General features: G+C 50.7%; 1 protein-coding gene across 2 annotated transcripts in view; it reads right to left on the bottom strand.

Annotated features, from left to right (window-relative positions):
• Positions 1 to 23,787, bottom strand: part of dis3l2 (DIS3 like 3'-5' exoribonuclease 2) — a 426,581-nt gene that overhangs the window by 398,470 nt on the left and 4,324 nt on the right. The window lies entirely within an intron of this gene.

Raw genomic sequence — 23,787 nt, 5'->3', positions numbered from 1 at the left:
ATTGCCCAGGTTCATCTTCCTGTTCAGATCCATAATGATCTGCATGCCCAAGGCCTTCTTCAACACGATAGATAAACCGATCATGGCGTTTGTGTGTGTGCGCGCGCGCGCGCGCGCGTGTCGGGGGGGAGGAACAAGGAACATAGAAAATTACAGCATAGGTACAGGTACAAGCCTGTGCTGACCATGCTGCCCGTCTAACCTAAAACCTTCTTCACTTCCGGGGTCTGCATCCCTTTATTCCCATCCTATTCATGTATTTGTCAAGATGCCCCTTAACCCTCACTATCGTACCTGCTTCCACCACCTCCTCCGGCAGGAAGTTCCAGGCAACCACTACCCTCTTGTGTAAAAAAACTTCCCTCTCACATCTCCTGTAAACTTTGCTCCTCGTAACTTAAATCCATGTCCCCCAATAATTGACTCTTCCACCCAGCAAAATGTTTCTGACTATCCACTCTGTCCATGCCCCTCATAATTTTGGAAACTTCGATCAGGTCGCCCCTCAACCTCCGTCATTCCAGTGAGAACAAACAGAATTTATCCAACCTCTCCTCATAGCTAAAGCCCTCCATACCAGGCAACATCCTGTTAAACTTCTTCTATACCATCTCCAAAGCCTCTATATCCTTCTGGTAGTGTGGCGACCATATATTCCAAGTGTGGTCTAACTAAAGTTCTGTACAGCTGCAACATGACTTGCCAAATTTTGTACTCAATGTCCCGGCCGATGAGACTTCCGGGTGCGGCTATGCAGAGCTAGGTCGCATATTCGGTAGCTCCTGCTTGGAACGGACTTTTGGGCTTGTTACAGGGCCCCCACGGCATTTGTTTGCCATTTCCCGGTGTGGGAAGAAGGCTGCAACATTCCCCCGACAGTGTCCCCCAGGAAGGGTATGTCTCTTGGTTGCCAGACACGGCAGAAACAGTAAAAGATTTGGCTGCAACTGCAGGATAAACAGGGCCTCTTCCAGCATGCAGGCGGGGGAAGGGCAAGCTTAAAGCTGCAAGCTGACCTGAGGGCCTGTATCAAAGGTGAATACAAGCAGCAGAGGGAACAACTGTGAAAAGATCTCATCAAGGCCACTGAAGGGACTTCCGGTTGCGGTGATGCCTAGCGAGCCGCACGCTTCGGCGGCTCCAGCTCCGATGGACCTTCGGGCTCTTTTAAGAGCCCCAACGGGGAATTTTTCGACGACGCAACCCGGTGTGGGGTGTGTGAGAAGGGAGTCCCCCCCAAACGAAGGAGGAAAAAACCGGCGGCGGCGGCTGCAGCACGAGGAATCGTCGACCAAAGGGTCAGAAAGAGAGAAGTACAAGATGGCGGCGGAGAAAGCGCAGGCGACATGGGGGCCTGAGCAGGATGAAATTGTGAGATGGTGCGTGGAGCTGCTGAAGAGGGAGGTGCTGACCCCGATGCTACAGGCAATTGAGGGGCTCAAGGAGATACTAAAGACCCAGGAGACAGAGCTCCGCGTGGTGGAGCAGAAGGTGACAGATATTGAGGACGAGATCCTGGGCCTGGCGGTTAAGACACAGACGCACGAGGCACTTCATAAAAAGTGTACTGAAAGGATCGAGGCCCTAGAAAACGGAGCACGAAGGAAGAACCTTCGGATACTGGGTCTCCCTGAGGGTGTGGAAGGAGTGGACTGTGGAGCGTACGCAAGTACGATGCTGAGCTCACTGATGGGTGCTGAGGCCCCTACGGGCCCCTTGGAGGTGGAGTGGGCAAATCGGATTCCGGTGAGAAGACCAAAAGCGGGAGAACCACCCAGGGCGATAATCGTGCGATTTTACCGCCTTAAGGATAGGGAAGAGGTCCTGAGATGGGCTAAAAAGGTGCGGAGTAGCAGATGGGAGAATGCAGTGGTACGGGTATACCAGGATTGGAGTGCGGAGGTGGCGAGAAGGAGGGCGAGCTTCAACCGAGCCAAAGAGGTGTTGCATAAAAGGAAGGTGAAGTTCGGGATGCTGCAGCCGGCAAGACTATGGGTCACGTATCAGGAGAGACACCATTATTTCGAGACGGCGGAGGAAGCATGGACCTTCATCAAAGAAGAGAAATTGGATCGGAACTGAGGTACTGATGCTGCAGGAAATGTTATTGTTAATGTTATGGTTGAAGTTAATTGAGAAGTAAATTGGGAAGGGGGGAGACATTTGGGAAATGTGGGCGCTGGTGAGGGGGGAAAGACGGGACATAGTTGGAGAATGGGGAAGGGGGGGGGAGGGGAAAGGGAGCTGCGCCATAAGAGGCGGGTCAGGTAAAGGGATGTTCCCGCGCCAGAAAAAGGCGGGAAGACAGGCGCAAGGCGGATGGGAGTTCCCCCACGGGGGGGGTCGAGGAGAGAGCAGGAGTAGCCGGGGTCAGTTGAAGTCAGCTGACTTACGGAAGTAATATGGGGGGAGCAATCATGCTAGAAAGAGATCTAGCGGGGGGGGACAACTGGGTTGCTGCTGCGGAAATCCAAAAGGAAATGGCTAAAGAGTGGGTGCGCGGGGATGGTGTGCGACACTGGGGAAGCGAGCGGGAGCGCGGAGGCGGGATATGGGACTGGCCTAGAGAAGGTAATGGCTAGTCGACACGGGAGGGGGGCAGGTAGCCCCCTAGTGAGGCTGATCACGTGGAACGTGAGAGGCCTGAACGGACCGATAAAAAGGGCCCGAGTGCTCGCGCATTTGAAAGGACTAAGGGCAGACGTGGTTATGCTCCAAGAGACGCACCTAAAGGTGGCAGACCAAGTTAGGTTAAGGAAAGGATGGGTGGGACAGGTGTTCCACTCAGGACTGGACGCAAAGAATAGAGGGGTGGCCATTTTGGTGGGGAAACGGGTAGCATTTGAAGCAAAGAACATCGTAGCAGATAACGGAGGTAGATATGTAATGGTGAGTGGTAGGCTGGAGGGAAGGGAGGTCATGTTGGTTAATGTCTATGCCCCAAACTGGGACGATGCGGGATTTATGAGACGGATGCTGGGGCGTATACCGGACCTGGAGGTAGGAAACTTGATTTTAGGAGGGGACTTTAATACGGTGCTGGACCCGGGGCTAGATAGATCCAGCTCAAGGACCGGAAGAAGGCCGGCAGCGGCCAAGGTACTTAAGGGGTTTATGGACCAAATGGGGGGAGTGGATCCATGGCGATTTCTTAGACCTAGGGCTAGGGAGGTTTCCTTCTTCTCCCATGTCCATAAAGTGTACTCCCGGATAGATTTTTTTGTTTTGGGAAGGTCGTTGATCTCTAGGGTGGAAGAAGCTGAGTACTCAGCCAGAGCGGTTTCGGATCATGCCCCACATTGGGTGGACATGGAATTAGGAGAGGAAAGGGAGCAGAGAACACTCTGGCGATTAGATGTGGAACTGATGGCAGATGAGGGAGTGTGTGCAAGAGTGCGGGGGTGTATTGAGAGATACCTGGAGGTCAATGACGACGGCGAGGTCCCTGTGGGAGTGGTATGGGAAGCACTAAAAGCGGTGGTCAGAGGAGAGCTGATCTCCATTGGGGCCCACAAAAGGAAAACAGAGGCCAAGGAAAGGGAAAGATTACTGGGGGAGATTTTAAGGGTGGATAGGGAATTTGCAGAGACCCCGGAGGAGGAATTGTACAGGGAGAGGAGACGACTCCAGACGGAATTTGACCTTCTGACCACCAGAAAGGCGGAGGTACTGTGGAGGAAGGCACAGGGGAGGAGGTATGAATATGGGGAAAAGGCTAGTCGCCTGTTGGCTCATCAATTGCGAAAGAGGGCAGCAGCGAGGGGGATAGAACATAGAACATAGAACAATACAGACCAGTACAGGCCCTTCGGCCCACGATGTTGCACCGAAACAAAAGCCATCTAACCTACACTCTGCCATTATCATCCATATGTTTATCTAATAAACTTTTAAATGCCCTCAATGTTGGCGAGTTCACTACTGTAGCATGTAGGGCATTCCACGGCCTCACTACTCTTTGCGTAAAGAACCTACCTCTGACCTCTGTCCTATATCTATTACCCCTCAGTTTAAAGTTATGTCCCCTCGTGCCAGCCATATCCATCCGCGGGAGAAGGCTCTCACTGTCCACCCTATCCAACCCCCTGATCATTTTGTATGCCTCTATTAAGTCTCCTCTTAACCTTCTTCTCTCCAACGAAAACAACCTCAAGTCCATCAGCCTTTCCTCATAAGATTTTCCCTCCATACCAGGCAACATCCTGGTAAATCTCCTCTGCACCCGCTCCAAAGCCTCCACGTCCTTCCTATAATGCGGTGACCAGAACTGTACGCAATACTCCAAATGCGGCCGTACCAGAGTTCTGTACAGCTGCAACATGACCTCCCGACTCCGGAACTCAATCCCTCTACCAATAAAGGCCAACACTCCATAGGCCTTCTTCACAACCCTATCAACCTGGGTGGCAACTTTCAGGGATCTATGTACATGGACACCTAGAGATAGGAGGAATTAGAGACGAAAGGGGAGACACGGTGCGAAGGGCAGGAAAGATAAATGAGGTGTTCAAGACCTTCTATGAGGAACTGTATAGGTCTCAACCCCCAGAGGGAGAGGAGGGGATGCAGCAGTTCCTGGACCAATTGAGGTTCCCGAAAGTGGAGGAGCGGGGGGTGGTAGGCCTGGGGGCACCGATTGGGGTGGACGAGGTTATTAAGGGACTGGGAAGCATGCAAGCAGGAAAGGTCCCGGGACCAGACAGGTTCCCGGTGGAATATTACAGAAAATATGTGGACTTGTTGGCCCCGTTGATGGTGAGGACGTTCAATGAGGCCAGGGAAGGGGGGACTCTACCCCCGACGATGTCGGAGGCGACGATATCGTTAATTTTGAAGAGGGATAAAGATCCGTTGCAGTGCGGGTCCTATAGACCCATTTCATTATTGAACGTGGACGCCAAATTGTTGGCAAAGGTACTGGCATCGAGGATAGAGAACTGTGTCCCGGGGGTGGTGCACGAAGACCAGACAGGGTTCGTAAAAGGGAGTCAACTGAATGTTAACGTGCGACGACTATTAGGGGTGATAATTATGCCCCCAGTGGAGGGGGAGGCAGAGATAGTGGCGGCAATGGACGCAGAGAAGGCATTTGATAGGGTGGAGTGGGAGTATTTATGGGAAGTGTTAAGGAGGTTTGGGTTTGGGAACGGGTTTATTAGTTGGGTTAGACTTCTTTATGGGGCTCCAACGGCAAGCGTAGTTACAGGTCGACATAGATCGGAGTATTTCCGACTATATAGGGGAACAAGACAGGGATGCCCGCTGTCTCCATTGTTGTTCGCGTTGGCAATTGAACCTCTGGCCATGGCGTTGAGAGACTCCAGGAAATGGAGAGGGGTGATTAGAGGGGGAGAAGAACACCGAGTCTCGTTATACGCGGATGACCTATTGTTATACGTGTCGGACCCAGCGAGGGGGATGATAGAGGTTATGCGGATTTTGAGGGAGTTCAGGGATTTCTCGGGGTATAGGCTAAACTTGGGGAAGAGTGAATTATTTGTGATACATCCAGGGGACCAGAGTAGAGAGATAGAAGGCTTGCCTCGAAGGAAAGTGGAAAGAAACTTCCGATACCTGGGGATTCAGATCGCTAGGAGCTGGGGAACCTTGCACAGACTTAATCTGACATGGTTGGTAGAACAAATGGAGAAGGACTTCAAGAGGTGGGACATGCAGCCTCTATCGCTGGCGGGCAGGGTGCAAGCAATTAAGATGATGGTCCTCCCGAGGTTCTTATTTGTATTTCAATGTCTCCCTATACTAATCACCAAGACCTTTTTTAATAAAATAGACAGGAGCATCACGAGCTTCGTGTGGGCAGGGAAAGTTCCGAGAGTAAGGAGGGGGTTCCTTCAGCGTAGTAGGGACAGAGGAGGATTGGCACTACCGAACTTGGGCGATTACTATTGGGCCGCCAATGTGGCAATGATACGTAAATGGATGATGGAGGGTGAGGGAGCGGCATGGAAAAGACTGGAGAGAAAGTCCTGTAAAGGGACGAGTTTAGAGGCGCTGGTGACGGCGCCGCTACCGTTCTCACCTAAAAGGTTTACCACGAACCCGGTGGTGGCGGCAACATTGAATATCTGGGGAGAGTGGAGGCGACAGAGAGGGGTGCAGGGAGCCCTGGTGGGGTCCCCAATCAGGAACAACCATAGGTTCGCCCCAGGAAGAATGGATGGAGGATTTCAGAGCTGGTACCAGTTGGGAATTAGGAGGGTGGGAGATTTATTTATAGGTGGGACTTTTGCGAGCTTGGGAGCATTGGAGGAAAAGTATAAGTTGCCCCGGGGAAATTTCTTGAGATATATGCAGGTGAGGGCATTTACTAGACAACAGGTGAGGGAATTTCCGTTGCTCCCGACACAGGGGATACAGGACAGGGTGCTTTCAGGGGTGTGGGTCGGAGAGGGCAAGGTGTCAGAGATTTACCGAGAGATGAGGGAAGAGGGGGAGGAGTCGGTGGGCGAACTAAAAGGAAAGTGGGAAGAAGAACTAGGGGAGGAGATAGAGGAGGGTATGTGGGCTGATGCCCTAAGCAGGGTAAATTCCTCTTCCTCATGCGCCAGGCTTAGCCTGATTCAATTTAAGGTGCTACATAGAGCACACATAACGGGAGCAAGATTGAGCAGGTTCTTTGGAGTGGAGGACAAATGTGGGAGGTGTGGCGGGAGCCCGGCAAACCACGCACATATGTTTTGGGCATGCCCGGCACTGGAAGGGTATTGGAAGGGAGTGACGGGAGTGATTTCGCAGGTGGTGAAGGCCCGGGTCAAACCAGGCTGGGGGTTAGCTCTATTTGGAGTTGTGGAAGAGCCGGGAGTGCAGGAGGCGAAAGAGGCCGACGTTGTGGCCTTTGCATCCCGGCGCAGGATCCTACTCATGTGGAAGGAGGCGAAACCCCCCCGGACTGGAGGCCTGGGTAAATGATATGGCGGGGTTCATTAAACTGGAGCAGATAAAGTTTGCCCTGAGAGGATCGGCTCAAGGGTTCACCAAGCGGTGGCAGCCATTTCTCAACTACCTAGGGGAACGTTAGAGGGAAGACAGATGACCAGCAGCAGCAACCCAGGGGGGGGGTTAGTTTAGTTTAGGTCAAAGATAATGGGGTTTTGTTACTTGTGTATTGTTAAAAATTTCTGTATTGTTATTGTTGCGTTTGCTTTGTAAGAGGGGAAAAATTGTTGTTTGGGAAAAACTTTCAATAAAACATATATATATTTTTTTTAAATGTCCCGGCCGATGAAGGCAAGCATGCAGCATGCCTTCTTGACTACCTTATCCACCTGCGTTGCCACTTTCAGTGGCCTGTGGACCTGTACACCCAGATCCCTCTGACTTTCAATACTCTGGAGGGTTCTGCCATTTATTGTATATTGCCCACATAAATTATACCTTATGCATTACCTCAGATTTGTCCGGATTAAACTCCATCTTTCCGCCCAAGTCTCCAACTGATCTATATCCTGCAGTATCCTCTGACAGTTCTCATCGCTATCTGCAATTTCACCAACCTTTGTGTCCTCCGCAAATCTACTAATCAGACCAGTTACACTTTCCTCCAAATCATTTACATATACCACAAACAGCAACGGACCCAGCACTCATTCTTGCGGAACACCACTAGTCACAGCCTTCCATTCAGAAAAGCACGCTTCCACTACTACCCACTGTCTTCTATGACCGAGCCAGTTCTGTATCTATCTTGTCAGCTCACCTATGAACCCGTGTGACTTCACCTTCTGTACCAGTTTGCCATGAGGGACTTTATCAAAGGCCTTATTGAAGTCCATGTAGACAACATCCACTGCCTACCTTCATCAATCATCTTCGTCACTTCCTCGGAAAACTCGATCAAGTTAGTGAGACATAACCTCCCCTTCGCAAAATCTTGCTGCCTCTCACGAATACGTCCACTTGCTTCCAAATAGGAGTAAATCCTGTCTCGAAGAATCCTCTCCAATAATTTCCCTACCACTAACGTAAGGCTCAACAGGTTGTAATTCCCTAGATTATCCTTTCTACCTTTCTTAAACAAAGGAGTATTAGTTATTCTCCAATCCTCTGGGACCTCACTTGTAGCCAGTGAGGATACAAAGATTTTGATCAAAGTCCCAGCACTTTCTTCCCTTGCCTCCCTCAGCATTCTGGGGTAGATCCCATCAGGCCATGGGAACTTATCTACTCTAATGTTTTTCAAGACGTCAAACACAACCCCCTTTTTGATCTCAATGTGACGCAGACTGATCATCACGGTCCTCGAGTGGGCCAACCCCTTACTCTTTATATACGTATAAAAAGCCTTTTGATTTTCCTTAATCCTGTTTGCCAGTGACATTTCGTGACCCCTGTTAGCCCTCCTGATTCCTGGCTTAATTTCCTTCCTATTTTCCTTATATTCCTCATGGTCTTTTCCCAGGCTACTAGCCCTTACAAATGCTTCCTTTTTCTTTTGGACTAGGCTCACAATATCCCTCATTATCTAAGGTTCCCAAAACATGCAACACTTATGTTTCTTCTCCTATCAACTGACATTTGAAAGCCTCCCAAATGCCAGATGTTGATTTACCCTCAAACATCCACCCCCAATCTAGATTCTTCAGTTCCTATCTAACATTGCTATAATTAGCCTTCCCCTAATTTAGCACCTTTACCGGAGGACTACTCTTGTCTTTATCCAACTGTTCCTTAAAGCTTGCTGAATTATGGTCACTGTTCCTGAAATGCTCCCGGCTGAAACGTCAACCCCCTGGCAGGCTCATTCTCCAATACCAGGTCCAGTACGGCCCCTTCTCTAGTTGGACCATCTACGTATTGTTTCAAGAAGCCCTCCTGATTGCTCCTTACAAACTCTGCCCCATCCAAGCCCCTATCACTGAGTTCCAGTTAATGTAGGGGAAGTTAAAATCACCCACCACAACAACCCTGTGGGCAGCACGGTAGCATAGTGGGTAGCAGAGTTGCTTCACAGCTCCAGGGTTCCAGGTTCAATTCCCGGCTTGGGTCACTGTCTGTGTGGAGTCTGCATGTTCTCCTCGTGTCTGCGTGGGTGTCCTCTGGGTGCTCCGGTTTCCTCCCACATTCCAAAGATGTGCAGGTTACGTGGATTGGCCATGATAAATTGTCCAAAAAAAGTTTAGGTGGGGTTACTGGGTTACGGGGATAGGGTGGAGGCATGGGCTTAAGTGGAATGCTCTTCCCAAGAGCCGGTGCAGACTCGATGGGCCCAATAGCCTCCTTCTGCACAGTATGTTCTATACACCTTTCCAAAATCTGCCTACAGATCTGCTCCTCTATCTCCCGCTTGCTGTTGGGAGGCCTGTAGTATACCCTTATCTACCATATTGCCTCGGTGCATGAGCCCGCCGAGATGTCCTCCAGCAGTACAGCTGTGATATTCTTGTTAACCAGTAGTGCAACTCCCCCATTCCTTTGACATCCCCTCTATCCCACCTGAAACATCTAAATCCCGGATGTTTAGCTGCTAATCCTGTCCTTCCCTCAACCAAGTCTCTGTAATGGTAACAACATTATAGTTCCAAGAGCTAATCCATTACTGGTTATACTTCTCGCACTGAAACAAATGCACTTCAGATCACCAGTCCTGCTGTGTCCAGCAGCATCTCCCTGCCTGCTTTTTCTAGGTCTTATTGGCCCTATTCTCGAGTTCCCCCTCAGTTATTTCACCTTCTGACCTATTGCTCCAGTTCCCACCCCCCGCCACACTTGGTTAAACTCTCCCGTGTGACACTACCAAACCTCACGGACAGGATATTTATGCCCCTCCAGTTTAGATGCAACCCTTCCTTCTTGAACAGGTCCCACCTGCCCTGGAAGAGGTCCCAATGGTCCAGATATCTGAAACCCTTCCTCCTACACCAGCTGTTTAGCCACATGTTTAGCTGTAATATCATCCTATTTCGTGACACTGAGTAATCCCAAGATTCCAACCCCAGAAGTCCTGTTTTTTTAAACTTTCTACCTAAATCCCTGAACTACTGCTGCAGGACCTTGTCACTCTTCCTGCTTATGTCGTAAGTACCAATATGTACCACAACCTCTGGCTGTTCATCTCTTCCCCTTCAGAATGCCCCTGCCTGTTCAGAGACATCTGGACCGTGGCACCAAGGAGGCAACATACCATCCTGGAGTCTCTTTCATGACCAGAGAAACATCTATCTGTGCCCATCTATAGAGTCCCCTATACTATTGCTCTTCTGCGCTTTGTCCCTCCCTGCTTACCAACAGAGCCAGCCATTCCAGAGTTCCACTGGAACGATGTGTCTGGACCAGGGTTCCCTCTTGGGTGAAACTAATGTACAGTACTCCCATGGCGAGTGTATGGAAAAACACCACCAGCTCTAAATACTTCCAGCTGCACAGAGGCACAAGGCACGGATGCCCGCTACCCACGCTGCGGTTTGCTCTGGCAATTGAGCAACTGGTGATCGCCCTCAGAACGGCGAAGGAGTGGAGAGGTATCCAAAGGGGGGCGGGGACAAAGCATAGCATTACACTCTACACTCTTTCACTGCTCCTCTACATTTAGAATCCCCGGAGTAGCATGGAAGGGACAACGAAACTCGAAAAGGAGTTTGGAGCTTTCTTGGGTTACAAGCTTAACCTGAACAAGATCTTCTCTGTGAACCTGCGGGGGGTGGATCAGAGCTGGGGGAAACTGCCGTTCAAGTAAGCCCAGACCAAATTTCGCTACCTGGGGATCAAAATAGCCCTCGACAGACATGGATCCACAAATGGAACCGGACGAGTTTGGTGGAGGAAGTGAAAAGGGACCAGCAGAGGTGGGGCCTACTCCCACTCTCCCTCATAGGGAGAATACAGACAATCAAAATGAACGTACTGCCCAGGTTCCTCTTCAGATCCCTCCTGACCTACATCCCCAAAACCTTTCCAACATGATAGATGAACTAATCAGTGCTCAACATGAGAAATGAACTAATCAGTGTTCACATGGCAGACAAACTAATTGTGTGTGTGTGTGTGTCTGTGTGTGTGTGTGTGTGTGTGTGTGTGTGAGTGCACGCGTGTGCGTGTGTGTCCCGAGGATCCAAAAGAAGGTCCTACAATGGAAAAGAAACCTGGGAGACCGGGCCCTCCCGAACTTACATTTCTACCACTGGGCAACCACCGCAGAAAGAGTGCGGGGATCGACAAGAGTGGGTGAAAATGTAGGAGATCGCCTGCATACGGATGTCTCGCTGAGCCATAGCTGCAGCCACTCTCCCAATCCCCTGGCCAAATACTCGAGGAGCCCAGTGGTAGTCGCCACATTCCGGACATGATACCAAATGAGGCAACATTTCAGCCTAACCAAAATGTCCACCATGACCCCCATCTGCAACAACTACAAGTTCACCCTGCAATAATGGACGGCATCTTCAAAAGGTGGAGATAGGACGAGGGGACACAAGACAGTTAGGGACATGTACAAGGATGATAGAGTACCCACGATGGGGGAACTCACGGAGTGGTCCCAGTTACCAAAAGGAAATGACCTTGTACACATTCAGGTCAAAACCTTCCTCCGTAAGGAAACAACAATGTACCCGCAGATATCAGGACACTCGTTGGTATAAGAACTGCTGGACGCAAGCAACGTAGGGAAGGGAAACAGTGCGGACCTGTACAGGCGACTGTTGGAAGGAGATACTCTGCCCCCTGGACGAGACAATGAAAAAGGGAGGAGGAACGAGGCATAGAGATAGGCGGTGGACTCTGGATTGAAGCATTGCACAGGGTGAACTTCAGCTCCACATGCACAGAGCTGAGCCTAATGCAGTTAAAAGTGGTCACCTAATCAGAACCCAAATGAGTGGGATCTTTCCGGAGGTTGTGAACAAATGTCAACGGTGCCACGGGAGACCTGGCCAACCACAGCCACATGTTCTGGGCTTGCCCCAGACTTGTCTGGTACTGGACGACCTTCTTTGAGGCAATGTCCAGGGTTGCGGGAGATAGGGTGGAGCCATGCCCAAAAGTGGAGGACTTTGGGGTTTCAGATCAGACAGAACTCATGTGAGGGAGGCCAATGCCCTTCCTTTGCCTCCCTGATCGTCCAATGGAAAATCCTGCTCGACTGGTAATTGGCAGCACCACCCAAAGCTGCAGACTGGCTGTCTGGCGTGGTGGAATTTCTCAAGCTGGAGAAAATAAAATTTACCATCCAGGGGTCAGAAGAGGGCTTCCAGAGAACCTGCACCAACTTGTTCCCGGGAGGGCCACAAAAAAGCCATGAGACAAAGAAGAAAAGGAAAGCGGGGGTGCGAAGGCACGCAAATAGAACAAGAGCAACAAGAGACAAGGCTTCACGGGACAGGTCCATGGGCAAGCTGAAGCCCAAGCCAAACTGTAAATAGACACTCGTAAACACAGGTTCTGACAATATCAGGAACTGTAACATACGTTTGCTGACTACACGGCCACACAGGAGGGAAGACAATTGCCTGTAAACATGTGTGCTGATTTAGGTTTGTCATTTTCATTTTCCTTTTTTTGGTGTGGTTTTGTAATATGTAACCTATGAATTGTGAAGTATAAGATGTAAAAACCCAATAAAAACACTTCTTAAAAAAGTAATCTCAACATTGAAGAAAATTCCACGTCAATTCTGACTCTGCCATTAGTTAGGACCAGATTGGATGAGAGATGTTTAAATGTTGCTTCCAAAAACAAAATTAATTTATACAGGTTGAAAAGTTACCCACTGCTGTAATTAAGGATGTTTGACAAAGATAGGCAAACCAACATACTGACAGTCAGTTAGTAACCCATTTCAAATGGAGACATAGAAAATCAATGCACTCATCCCCGATTCATGATGCCAACAACTGAGGACACTCAGTAAAGTACATACTTCTACCACAGTGTTAACGCTATTACAATTTAAGGGCAGCACAGTAGCATAATGGTTAGCACTGTGGCTTCACAGCGCCAGTGTCCCAGGTTCAATTCCCGGCTGGGTCACTGTCTGTGCAGAGTCTGCACGTTCTCCCAGTGTCTGCATGGGTTTGCTCCAGGTGCTGTTTCCTCCCACTAGTCCCGAAAGACATGCTATTAGGTAATTTGGACATCCTGAATTCTCCCTTTGTGTAGTAATAATAATAATAATAATTGTTTATTGTCAGAACCCAAACAGGCGCCGTAATGTGGCAACTCGGGGCTTTTCACAGTAACTTCATTGTAATGTAAGCCTACTTGTGACAATAAAGATTATTATTATTTAGCAGCTCTTTCTTGAGACTTTTCCCTACCTGGTTGATACCCAAAGATAAGAAAAAATTAAGAACATCCATTGCCAGCATTGAGGTCCCAGGTTCGATCCTGGCTCTGGGTCACTATCCATGTGGAGTTTGAACATTCTCCCCATGTTTGTGTGGGTTTCGCCCCCCACAACCCAAAAGATGTGCAGGGTAGGTGGATTGGCCACGCTAAATTGCCCCTTAATAGGAAAAATAAATTGGGTACTCCAAATTTATTTTAAAAATAGAACTTCCATTGCACAGAAGATCGTTCAGGCCAATTCACATCTGACAATCTGCTTTGAAAACTCTGCTCACATTTTGATAACAGTGACAAATTCCACCACAGCAGCTGAGACAATCTACATTATTCTTAAACAATCAATGACATTCTAAATAAAACCAACAAGATTCTAAAAAAAGGCATTTGCCCAATCTCAGAATGTTAGCAGATCCTTTAAAGTTTCCATAGTCAGATCTTGATCCACATCTTCGCCAAAAACTGAACAGTTATTTTCTGAACCATACGCTATCTTTGTACCAAGTTTCATTGAAATCCATCTATTAGATTCATAGAATTTACAGCGCAGAAGGAGGCCATTCGGCCCATCGAGTCTGCACCGGCTCTTGGAAAGAGCACCCTACCCACACCAACACCATATCCCCATAACCCAGTAACCCCACCTAACACTAAGCGCAATTTGGACACTATGGGCAATTTACCATGGCCAATCTACCTAACCTGCACATCTTTGGACTGCGGGAGGAAACCGGAACACCCGGAGGAAACCCACGCAGGCACGGGGAGAACGTGCAGACTCCGCACAGACAGTGACCCAAGCCGGGAATTGAACCTGGGACCCTGGAGCTGTGAAGCATTTGTGCTAACCACTATGCTACCATTTCTGCTATATATTATTCACAAACAGTAAGAGATTAACAAACAGGGTTGAAAATATGACCTCCGCCCACCTCAGTAGCAGAGGTAAATGTAGTCCCAATTCATTTTGGTTTCAACAGGAAAAGGTCGGTGGAGGGCCACACCTCAAAAGGAGGAACAGCAATGACTTGCTCGGAATAGTGAAAGAAAAGAACAAAGAAACACTTAAGCAGTCACCCAGTCAGCTAGGTTGGGGAAGGAAGCATACTAATGAAAGGAAACACAGTCATCAAAAGCCCAGAACTAGTCAGAACAGGGAGCGCGAGCCAGAAAGGTTCAGTGGAATAATGTGGTATATTTTTATTACTTTCCACCTCCTAGAGACTTCTGGTGAGACCTTTTAGCCACGTCAAAAGGGCACCAAAAGTGCAAAATGTTGCCCAGCTTAACTCCCATCTACTACTTAATCCACCAGGACATCGCACAAACCAGCAATCAGGCCACATTTCCAGTAAAAGCAGAGCGGGGTAAAACTTGATCCCAGAACAGGGAGACACACGTGTCAGCCCAGAGCCGAGAACGGCGGGCCAGAGCTGAGCATGGCGGACCCATCAGGACTGCCGGCCTAGTCGATGATAGAAATGTTGATGGAGTTCATCACAACAGCATTCCAGAAGCACAGAGAAGCGATGAAAGAGGACCACATGGCAGCAATGAAGTCAGCAATAGAGGCCCTCATAAAGGAGGCTATGGACAGAGCATTGTGGAGACTGGGACCACAGGAGGCAATGGTGTGCGACCTGGAAAAGGCAGCAACTGACCAGTGGGAGTGTGGCGAATGTATTACTGCGACCATTCACCATTGTATTACATTACATTGTATTATGTTGCTGCCCTTGTGGGCTCCACCTATGGCCCACTATTGTATTACATTACATTACATTGTATTATGTTGGTGCCCTTGTGGGCTCCGCCCCTCAGGGGAGGTATATAGATCTGTACCTGTAGGCAGCACTCAGTACAGAGCAGTCGCAGGCAGGCACAGTTCTAGCTGATTAAAACCACTGTTCACTTCAACTCTCCGTCTCGTGTGAATTCATGGTCGGATCAATTTAATCAGCTACAATATCGCTATGGAAGCAGCCGTCGAACCTGATTGACTGGAACTCGACCCTCAGGCAGCAGAAGCCAAAGGAATTTTTTCACACTGGCTCTGCTGTTTTGAGGCCTCCCTCGCCGCCTCCTCCTCGCCCACCGTCACCGAGGAACAGAAAATGAGTCTCCTCCACGCCCGGGTGAGCCAAAGAATCTCCGTGCAGATCAAGGAAGCGAACACATACGCAGACGCGGTCGCGATCTTGAAAAGGCAGTACATGAGGTCAGTGAACGAAGTGTTCATGCGGCATCTCCTCACCACTCATCGTCAGCCCCAGGGAATCGCTGGAAGAATACCTGCGCGATCTGAAGGTACTAGCGCAAAACTGCAACTACAAGGACGTCAGGGCCTCGCAGCATATGGAACTCGCCATCCGGGACACCCACGTGGCTGGAGTCCGGTCCAACTATGTCAGACAGCGCCTGCTCGAAAAGGGCTCCCTCGACCTAGAAGAGACGGGAAAACTATCCACCTCCTTAGAGGTAGCTTTTCAGAACTTCAATGTTTTCCCCTCCGACCACCCGATCCCCTCATGGACACCCGACCAGCGGGTGCCCCAGGCCTGTGCCGCGCGTCTGCCCGCCCAACCCGGGGGGCTGCCCTGCTATTTCTGCGACCAGAACCAGCACCTCAGGCAGCGCTGCCCGGCTCGGAGCGCGATCTGTAGCAACTGCGGCAAGAAAGGACACTTTGCCAAAGTCTGCCTGGCCAGATCCAAAGCTCCTAAATCACAGGCCCGATTTTCAGTCACACAGGCCCGCAGACCCCGCAGCGTGGCTGTGTGCCTGCCGGTACCGCCTCCTTCGGACGCGTCATCAGCCTCGTGCTGTCCGTGGGGGCAGCCATCTTTAACCCGACCCGACACGTGCGACTCATGGGGGCCGCCATCTTGGCCACCATCTTCAACGCCACCCGACACGCGCGACCGACGGGGGCTGCCATCTCCAATGCCGCCCGACACGTGCGACCGATGGGGGCAGCCATCTTGGGACAACCCCACCACCTCCGACCTCGCCGGCTACCCGCAGCTCGGCACTGTCACCCTCGACCAGTCATGGCCCAAGCACCTCAGGAACCCGATGATGACCGTCCGGGTCAATGGGCACGAAACGCTCTGCCTGTTTGACTCTGGGAGCACGGGGAGATTTGTACATCCAGACACGGTAAGGCGCTGTTCTCTCCAAATTTCCCCCGCATTCCAAACAATCTCCCTCGCTTCCGGATCACATTTGGTGCAAATCCGGGGGTACTGTGTCGCGAACCTCAATTTCAAACTATATGTCCTGCCCGACCTCTGCGCTCCTCTCCTGTTGGGACTGGGCTTCCAGTGCAACCTCAGGAGCCTGACCCTGAAGTTCGGCGGCCCCTACCCCCTCTCACCGTATGTAGCCTCACAACTCTTAAGGTCGCTCCTCCCCGCTCTTCGCGAACCTCACCGCTGACTGCACCCATCGCCACCATGAGCAGGCGGTACAGTGCCCAGGACAGGACTTTTATCAAGTCAGAGGTCCGGCGGCTCTTGAGGGAGGGGGTCATCGAGGCCAGTAATAGACCCTGGAGAGCTCAGGTGTTGATCATCAAGACCGGGGAAAAGAAGCAGATGGTTGTAGACTACAGCCAAACCATAAACCGGGACACGCAGCTCGATGTGTACCCCCTTCTCCGGATGGCGGACATGATGACTCAGATTGCACACTACCGGGTGTTCTCCACGGTAGATCTGAAGTCCGCATACCACCAGCTTCCAATCCGCCAGATCGCCACTATACGGCCTTTGAGGTAGACGGCCGCCTCTTCCACTTCCTCTGGGTCCCCTTTGGCATCACCAAGAGGGTCTCGGTCTTCCAAAGAACGATGGACCGAATGGTTGACCATTACGGACTGCGGGCCACATTTCCGTACTTGGATAACATCACCATCTGCGCCCATGATCAGCAGTACCACGACGCCAACCTTCAGAAGTTTCTCCAAACCGCCCCAGCCCTCAATCTCACCTATAAACAAGGAGAAATGCGTTTTCCGCACAACCCGACTGGCCATCCTCGGCTATGTCGTGGAAAACGGAGTCCTAGGGCCCGACCCCGACCGCATGCAACCCCTCCTGCAGCTCCCCCTCCCCCACTGCCCCAAGGCCCTGAAAAGATGCCTCGGGTTCTTTTCGTATTATGCCCAGTGGGTCCCCAACTATGCGGACAAAGCCCGCCCACTTATCAAAGCCACCATCTTCACCCTGACGACTGAGGCCCGCCAGGCCTTCAGCCGCATCAAGGCAGTTATTACCACAGCCGCGATGCGCGCGGTGGACGAGTCCATCCCCTTCCAGGTGGAGAGCGACGGGTCAGAAGTCGCCCTCGCCGCTACCCTTAACCAGGCAGGCCTGTAGCCGTTTTTTCCTGTACCCTCAACGCCTCAGAGATTCGACACTCCTCAGTTGAAAAAGAAGCTCAAGCCATTGTGAAGCTGTGCGGCATTGGAGGCACTACCTGGCCAGTAGGCGGTTCACCCTCGTCACCGACCAACAGTCGGTAGCCTTCATGTTCAACAATACACAGCGGGGCAAGATCAAGAATGATAAAATCTTGAGGTGGAGGATCGAACTCTCCACCTATAACTATGATATTGTATATCGTCCAGGGAAGCTCAACGATCCCCCAAATGCCCTGTCCCACAGCACATGCGCTAGCGCGCAAGATGACCGACTCCGGGCCATCCACAATGACCTCGGTCACCCGGGGGTCACCCGGCTTCTCCACTTCATCAAGGCCCGCAACCTGCCCCACTCCACCGAGGAGGTCAGGGCCATGACCAGGGACTGCCAAATCTGCGTGGAGTGTAAGCCGCACTTCTATCGACCAGATATGGCCCACCTGGTGAAGGCATCCCGGCCCTTTGAGCGCCTCAGCATCGATTTCAAAGGGCCCCTCCCCGCCATTGACCGCAACGTGTATTTTCTTAACGTTGTTGACGAGTACTCCCGTTTCCCCTTTGCAATCCCATGCCCCGACACGACCGCGGTTACTGTCATTAAGGCCCTGCATCGTATCTTCACCCGGTTCGGTTTCCCCACTTACGTCCACAGTGACCAGGGCTCCTCGTTTATGAGCTACGAACTGCATCAGTACCTGCTCGGTAAGGGCATCGCCTCGAGCAGGACTACCCCCGGGGAAACGGGCAGGTGGAGAGGGAGAACGCGACGGTATGGAAGGCCATCCTTCTGGCCCCAAGGTCTAGGAGTCTCCCAGTTTCCCGCTGGCAGGAGTCTCCCAGTTTCCCTCCCCGACGCGCTCCACTCCATTAAGTCACTCCTTTGCACAGCCACGAACGAGACCCCTATGAACGCCTATTTGCTTTCCGCAAGAAATTCACCTCCGGGGTCTCGCTTCCGTCCTGGCTGACGACACCGGGGCCTGTCCTCCTCCGAAAGCACGTGAGGAGCCATAAGTTCGACCACCTGGTCGGGTGGGCCCACCTCCTTCATGCCAACCCCCAGCATGTCTATGTGGCGCACCACGATGGCCGACAAGACACAGTCTCCCTCCGGGACCTGGCACCCGCCGGTTCCCCTGCAACCGTCACCTACCCTCCCCCTCCCCCAGCCTACACCGAACACCGCCCCCGCCCCTATATGGCCTACACACCCCCCCCCCCCCCCCCCCCCCCCCCATCGCCGACTTACAGGGATGAAGCTCCAGAAGACACGCTCCCGGAGTCAACACCTGTGCCCGCAGCGACGAGTTCAACACCCGTGCCACCAGCGATGAGTTCAACACCCATGCCCGCAGCGAAACCAGAGCTCAGGCGATCACAGCAAACAATCAAGGCGCCGGACAGACTCAACCTGTGAGCCCACTTCACCCCCGCTGGACTTCAATTTTTAACAGGGGCTGAATGTGGTGAATGTATTACTGCGACCATTCACCATTGTATTACATTACATTGTATTATGTTGATGCCCTTGTGGGCTCCACTTATGGCCCACCATTGTATTACATTACAATGGCTCCGCCCCCTCGGGGGAGGTATATAGATCTGTAGCCTGTGGGCAACACTCAGTACAGAGCAGTCGCAGGCAGGCACAGTTCTAGCTGATTAAAACCACTGTTCACTTCAACTCTCCGTCTTGTGTGAATTGATGATCGCATCAGGGAGCGAATCATCTCGTTCAAAGCCAAGGTAGCAAGGTTGATGACATCCCAGACAGCACTAAAGGGGAAGGTAGATGACCAAGAAACAGGTCCCGCCAGCAGTACCGACAGATCGGGCTACGGGAGGGAGGAGCCCGACAGAATTTGTGGCATTGATGCTCAGAAAGCTGGTACACGGCTAGACTATGGGTCACATACCGGGGCAAAGAATTCTATTTCAATACGCCAGAGGAGGCAAGCAAATTTGTCCAAAAGAACAAGCTTGGGAAGAAGCAGTGAGGGAAAACAAACATAATGCGCACTTTCATTATCCAGGGGGCATGGGGTAACCGTAACTGTGATGTTGGGGGGGGGGGGGGGGGGGTGGAAATCAGAGATGGCTACAAAAGATTCAGTTTCCAGGGGGAGCCACTTGGGAGGGAGGAAACACCTGGCAGGTGAGGGGCAGGGGGTTAAAGCAACAAACTCGGGGGTGAGAGGCAAGGGAAGGGAGGGGAGTGTGGGGAGGACTGCCCGGGCAAAAGAGATCACGGAGGGGTCTGTAGAATGGGTGCGGGGGGGGGGGGGAAACAGGTAGAATACGGTTTGCAACAGGCACACGTGGTGATGGTTGGAAAGAGGTAGGAGATGGTGGCCATTTTGGATGGGCAAACATAACAAAGGAAAACACTGGTGTGCAGAGCCACATTCAAGAGTATGGCTGACCCCACATATGGTTCCGGGTTTTTGGGGGGGGGGGGGGGGGGGTAGAAATCGGACGACAGAATCCCCCCATCGGAATGGGAGGGATCTCAACAGACAGGTGAAATGATCCAAAGTCTTCACCCATCTTAAAAGCCTGAGAATCAATATAGTCTTTCTACAGGAAATAGATTTAAAAGAGAAGGACTAACTGAGGGCAAGGAAAAGCTGGGTGGGACAGACATATCAGGCGTGCTTTGACACAAGGACGTGAGAAGTTCCATTAGCAGGGGAGACTAGGACCCGGGTGCATAGCCTTAGAATAAAAGGGAGTCACTTTAGAACAGAGATGAGAAGAAATTTCTTCAGCCAGAGAGTGGTGGGTATGTGGAATTCATTGCCACAGAGGGCAGTGGAGGCCGGGACGTTGAGTGTCTTTAAGACAGAAGTTGATAAATTCTTGATTTCTCGAGGAATTAAGGGCTATGGAGAGAGAGTGGGTAAATGGAGTTGAAATCAGCCATGATTGAATGGTGGAGTGGACTCGATGGGCCGAATGGCCTTACTTCCACTCCTATGTCTTATGGTCTTTTGGTCTTAAGTGGCCATGCTATTTAACAAAAGAGTAGCAGTTACAGCGACGAACACGGTGACGGACCCAGGAGGACAATACATAATAGTTAATGGGATCCTGGAAGGGTCTCGGTGGCTCTTGAAGATATAAATGTCCCAAACTGGGAAGACGCAAAGTTCGTAAAAAAAAACAATGGCAGAAATCCTCAAACCCGACTCCCACCAACTCATCATGGGGGGGGGGGAAGACGTTAACTGTGTACAGGACCCCAAACTAGACAATCCAGCCCTAGAACTGAAGCCAAATTAGAATTAAGCACCTTTGTGGAGCAGCTGGGAGGGATGGACCCGTGGAGGTTCAACCATGCACGGGAAGAGTTCTCCATTCGGCCCATCGAGTCTGCACCAGTCCTTGGAAAGAGCACCCTACTTATGCCTACATTTCCATCCTATCCCTGTAACCCAGTAACCCCACCTAACCTTTTGGACACATTTGCAATTTAGCATGGACAATCCAACTAACCTGCACATTTGTGGACTGTGTGAAGACACCGGAGCACCCACGCAGACACGGGAAGAAAGTACAAACTCTACACAGTCACTCGAGGCCTGAATTGAACCCGGGACGCTGGAGCTGTGAGGCAGCAGTGCTAACCACTGTGCCACCATGCTGCCCCATTGGAGACGGACCGGGCCCAGCGCCTCCCCATGGAGGCTAGACACAGCCCTCCTCACCAACAAGGTGTTTCACAAAAAAATGTCACAAGCCATCCACGGAAATATACTTGCCTAGGGTGAATGGGAGTGAGGCGGTGTCCAGCACCTAGAGGGACGTCCCAGTACAGGAGGCCTTGTCCGTCCGTACCCATTCCGCCTCCGGCACCTTTAACCACCCCCACACCCTCACTTGTGTTTGCTGCCCAGTGGCAGAATAGGCGATTCAACGGAGCCAAGTGCCCCATGTGCCGCCCTTTTTGTAGGATGGTTTTCCGTATCCAAGGGTTCTTTCCCACCCAGACGAAGACGACGATCAATTTGTCCAGATAGGGAATGATCTGAATAGGAATAGAAACCTTGGCAGCACGTTCATTTTTTTTAAAGTATATTTAGAGTACCCAATTATTTATTTTTCTCCAATTAAGGGGGAATTTTAGCTTGGCCAATCCACCTAACCTGAACATCTTTTCGGTTGTGGGGGTAAAACCCACGTGGACACGGGGAGAATGTGCAAACTCCACATGGACAGTGACCCAGAGCCGGGATTCGAACCCGGGTCCTCAGCGCCGAAGTCCCAGTGCTAACCACTGTGCCCCCGTGCTGCCCAGCACGTTCAATTTTATCGTCTGCACCGTTCCCACTAGGGAGAGTGAGAGCAAGTCACATCTCTGTAGGTTCCTCTTCAACTCCTCCACCAGGTTCCACTTATGCCTTGAGCTATCTGTATCCCCAGGTACCTGAACTTGGTTAAGGCCAGTTTGAAGGGTAGCGTCCCCAGCTCTGTTCCTCCCCCCCCCCCGGGGGTTCACCAGGAATATTTTGCAGCTGCTCACTTGTATCCGGAGAAGACTCTGAACGCCCTCAAGAGTTATGTTATCTTGCCCAAGCTGGCCAGGGAGTTTGACACGTAGAGCAGCAGGTCATCCGCATACAGTGCAACTCTTGTGTTCCCTGCGTCCTCTCTGAATACCTGTTCACTCCTTCAAATCCAAGAGCGATGGCCAGTGGCTCAACTGTAAATGTGAACAGCAGCGGGGATAACGGGCACCCCTGCCCCGTGCCTCGATGCAGCCAGAAATATTCATAATTGGTGGTGTTCATCTGCACACTCGCCGTAGGAGCACTCTACTGTAGTTTCACCCACGACGTGAACACTGGCCCAAACCCAAACCGTTCAAACACGTCCATGAGGTGCCTCCATTCAACTCAATCAAAGGCTTTCTTAACGTCCAGGGAGGTGCGGGGCCAGTGCTGCATTTTGTAAAAGTCCACCGGGAACCTGTCCAGTCCTGGTGCTTTCCCTGACTGCATTCCATGACCTATTCCAGTCCTAGTGGTGTTTCAGTCCCTGTTTCCGTTCCTCCCCCACGACTGGCATGTCCAGCTCATGAATGAATTGTTGCATTCGAATTCCTCCTCGGGGGGGCGGCTAGGAGGTGTACAGTCCCAGGTAAAAGTTTGCCACGGCTTCATTGATCTCATCTGGAATTGTCACCATCCTACTGTTCCTGTGCTATCTCTCTTGAGCTGGTAGTAGCCACATTAAGGACTTGGAACCAGCTCAGTCACCACTTCTAACTCAGTGACATGTCTGTTGCGGTGCCCATCTGCAGGAGCCATAAATGTATCTTGGCGAAAATAGATGCCACCTTCAAAACATTGCGAGAGGATAGAGGGGAACTAATGGTAAGAGACATGTACATGGTCTCTAGAGTAGCCTCTCCCGGCATCTGGTTGAATATCCGCCGCTTCAGGCTACAAAAGGGGCAGCTCGGACTATATCCAACACTGGTCACAACAAGTAAATTAGACCACTTATCTCTTTTGTTGCATTTTTTCTTTTGCTCTCTGTTTTTGTTTGATAACATGAATATAAAAGGATGTACAGTATTTATAACCTCAGTTATGATTGATGCAACTGTATACTTTAACTAAATGATAAGATTTACCGATCATAAATGAAAAACTTCAATTAAAAACATTTCTTTTTAAATCTCGGAACACAATTATAAAAAAAGAGAAAGGGAGTTACCCCCATGCTTTGTCCAATAGCCATCTGTCAATCAACATCGCAAAAAGAGATCACCTCATTATCATATCGCTATTAGTGGGAGATTGTTGTGCGCAAACTGGCTGCCATGCTTCCTGCATTAAAACGACCACAATTCAACGGTACTTAATTTACTGTAAAGCACTTTGGGATAGCCTGTGGTAATGGTAGGTCTTTACAAATGAAAATATTTTTTTCTGCAAATAAAGAAGCTTAACAATTCATATCTAACAACATCATATTTAAAAAGTGAATTTGGTCAGTAACATACATATGTGCAAAATACATAATATTCAGTTTGCAACAGAAAAAATGTCTATTTCCAC

This window comes from Scyliorhinus torazame, chromosome 14 (genome assembly GCF_047496885.1).
Source record: "Scyliorhinus torazame isolate Kashiwa2021f chromosome 14, sScyTor2.1, whole genome shotgun sequence".
In the NCBI taxonomy this organism is placed as follows: Eukaryota; Metazoa; Chordata; class Chondrichthyes; order Carcharhiniformes; family Scyliorhinidae; genus Scyliorhinus; species Scyliorhinus torazame.
This window is presented reverse-complemented; position numbering and strand designations above follow the sequence as displayed.